This window comes from Bison bison, unplaced genomic scaffold, assembly GCF_000754665.1.
Source record: "Bison bison bison isolate TAMUID 2011002044 unplaced genomic scaffold, Bison_UMD1.0 scf7180017864213, whole genome shotgun sequence".
Taxonomy (NCBI): Eukaryota; Metazoa; Chordata; class Mammalia; order Artiodactyla; family Bovidae; genus Bison; species Bison bison.
In genome coordinates, this window is record NW_011494785.1 from 2,839,377 (window position 1) to 2,842,869 (window position 3,493).

The following is a 3,493-nucleotide window of genomic DNA, read 5'->3' on the forward strand; positions in this document are numbered from 1 at the left end:
GTGGTGACTGGGACATCAGCGGATGTTGCAGAGATTTTTATTCGACTTAGAATCCAGATGCTGATTATGCAGAGTTGTTCATTCCTGTTCCTGGGCCTTTGCTCATGCCTTCCTCCCCTGCTCCCACTGCCAGCGGAAACACGCACATTCCTCCTTCTACCTTCAGAGTCCTTCAGAGTCCCGTCTATCTGCAGCTTGGGCTCTGGGGTCAGATAACCAAGCTGAACCCTGGTCCCATCTCCCGCCAGCTGTTTGACCTCGCAGAGACAGAGGTTACTTAACCTCTCCGTGCTGCACCTCTGTGTCTGTAAATGGGGATAGTAACAGCGCCTAGGCTTCCCTGGTGGCTCAGCAGTAAAGAACCCGCTTGCCAGTGCAGGAGACACGGGTTTGATCCCTGGGTTGGGAAGATCCCCTGGAGGAGGGAATGGCAACTCACCCCAATATTCTTGCCTGAAGACTCCCATGGGCAGAGGAGCCTGGCAGGCTGTAGTCTAGGGGGATCGAGAGTTGGACATGACGGAGGACTAAACAACAGAGCCTGCCTCCTGTGATGAGCTGACTGTGGAGTGCCTAGGAGAATGCCTCAGGAAGGGCTATTGGGTATTAACATTTAAGACCCAGAGCTCTTGGGAGCCCGACAGGTTCCACACAGAACTCGGAGTCCTGGGCATTCTTTTCTTCTTAGCACTTCAACTTGGCCAAGCAGCCCCAGAAGCAGCCCTGGAGCTAAACAATCAGGGTTGTAGCCAGCGAGAGTCCAGACCTGGAGCCATGGGGAGTCCCAGCAAGCGGGGCTTAGGAAGAGTTTATTGAGGATTTGGGGGGAGCCTCTAAGGACGTGGGGCTCTGCCCAAGATTGGAGGCTGCCAAGAAGCAGGCAAGTCTGCAACTGGGCATTTCGAGGAGTCTTATCTGTGGGACAGGAAGACAAGCCGGAGGATGAGCTGGACTTGGTCACGGAGCAGCAGACGCTCCTTCTGATGTGGGGTGGGTGTTTGGTATTCTGTGGGTGGTTCACTGACCTTGTTGTCGTCTATGCTTAGAGCTATGAAGTGGCCTTTCTCTGTCTCATCTAGCCAGGGTCTCCTCATAACTTCTCCTGAGGTTGGTATTCTGCAAGTTGATCAGTTCAGTCGCTCAGTCATGTCCAACTCTTTGCGACCCCACTCCAAGTTTATGGCCGCTTTCTAAATGTCAGAGGCTGCTCTCTTTTTCTCTCTCGATCCATTAATTATTTATTTGAACTAATTTTTTTCTCCCTCAAGAGAAACTGTAAGTGAATGTATTCATTCATGCAACAAAACAATAGCTGAGTATCTATATGGACAACGTGCCAGGCAAGATAACGTGGTAAAAACCCTGCCTTCCTTCAAGGAGCTCCAAGTCACAAGTCAAGACCGAAAGGCCGTCTGTGTCAGTCTAGTTTGCTCATCAGCTTGTCACCAAGAAGTTTTCCATCCTGCCTGGAACTCCCAAACCCCTGCTTCCACGAGGCAGAGTTAGGAACTCAGTGTGAAGGTTGGACCTGCCACCCCTCCCCATTCCTTGCACCCCTCGGTCTGCCCAGGATCGGCCCAGGGACCAGGTGTTCTGTGCGTGTTCCGTGCTGTATCCGCGTGCGGTCCACAATCAGGAGGGGTAAGGGAACTCGACACCCTCGCACCTCAGCGCTGTACGCGCTCTTCTCATAGTTTTCTCAGAAAACGATTTTAATTCAACAAACTCCTTAATGTTGATTCTCCTTTCTGAATGGCTTTGCTCTGTAGGGTGATTGTGTTTGGCTGGAGGTCAGAGACCACCTTATAGTTCAGTTCAGCTGCTCAGTCGTGTCTGACTCTTTGCGACCCCATGGACTTCAGCACACCAGGCTTCCCTGTCCATCACCAACTCCCAGAGCTTGGGCAAACTCATGTCCATCCCATTACAGGGGCTTCCTAATTAGATCAGCATCTGGGCGGTGAGATGCTATTGTGAGCAGTGGACACTAGAGGGCAGCATCTCCCCCAGACTGCGGACAGCAAAGTCGGGCATTGAGCTACCAGCGGTAAACTGTGGAGAACAGGGGGAAAGGACCCCCCAGAAACTTTCTGGTCTCCTCTGCTCAAGTCCATGCGAGCCTGCCTTCATCCCTTTTGTAATAATTGCTGGGAAAAGTGAGACCCTTCCGAACAGTAACCTCTTAACAGGTTTTGTTTATTTATTTTTAAAGCAATTGCTTTTTGTTTGAAGCACATAATGCAAGAACTCCCTACATCAGATTCTTTAAAATAGACACACCTTCTCTTCTGTTTTAGATACCACCAAACAGTGTGATGGGGTACTATGTCTGAAGCCTGCTCTCGGAAGGGCTGGGGGAAAAATTTCTTTGTCCTATTCTTTTTATTTTAATTGGCATCATGTCCCACAGTGGCTCAGTCAGTAAAGAATCTGCCTGTAATGCAGGAGACCCAGGTTTGATCCCTGGGTTGGGAAGATCCAGTTGAGGATGGAATGGCAACCCACTCCAGTATTCTTGCCTGGAGAATCCCATGGACAGAGGACCCTGGCGGGCTACAGTCCATGAGGTTACCAAGAGTCGGACATGACTGAAGCTGCTGAGCACAGCACAGCACATCTAATCTCTCTAAAATATTTGCCTAGATAACCTTTTCCCATACCATCACTGAATCTTTATTTTCTTTTCTCTTACGAAATTTTATCTCACCTAGCAAATATTTGGAGTACTTTCTGTGTCCATAAAGACAAAAATAGTTACTCTTCAAAGCTTCCCTCTCCAGTCATCAAATTAAATAAAATCACCATCTCTAATCCTGTAACTTCTTTTTTGCCTTCAGTTCAGTTCAGTCACTCAGTCGTGTCTGACTCTTAGTGACCCCATGAACCACAGCACACCAGGCCTCCCTGTCTATCACCAACTCCTGGAGTCCACCCAAACCCATGTCCATCGAGTCGGTGATGCCATCCAAACATCTCATCCTCTGTTCTCCCCTTCTACTACTGCCCTCAATCTTTCCCAGCATCAGGGTCTTTTCCAGTGAGTCAGCTCTTCGCATCAGGTGGCCAAAGTATTGGAGTTTCAGCTTAAAAATTAGTCCTTCCAATAACACCCAGGACTGATCTCCTTTAGGATGGACTAGTTGGATCTCCTTGCAGTCCAAAGGACTCTCAAGAGTCTTCTCCAACACCACAGTTCAAAAGCATCAATTCTTTTGCACTCAGCTTTGTTTATAGTCCAACTCTCACATCCATACATGACCACAGGAAAAACCATAGCCTTGACTAGACGGATCTATGTTGGCAAAGTAATGTCTCTGCTTTTGAATATGCTATCTAAGTTGGTCATAACTTTCCTTCCAAGGAGTAAGCATCTTTTAATTTCATGGCTGCAGTCACCATCTGCAGTGATTTTGGAGCCCAGAAAAATAAAGTCTGACACTGTTTCCACTGTTTCCCCATCTATTTGCCATGAAGTGATGGGACCGGATGCCAT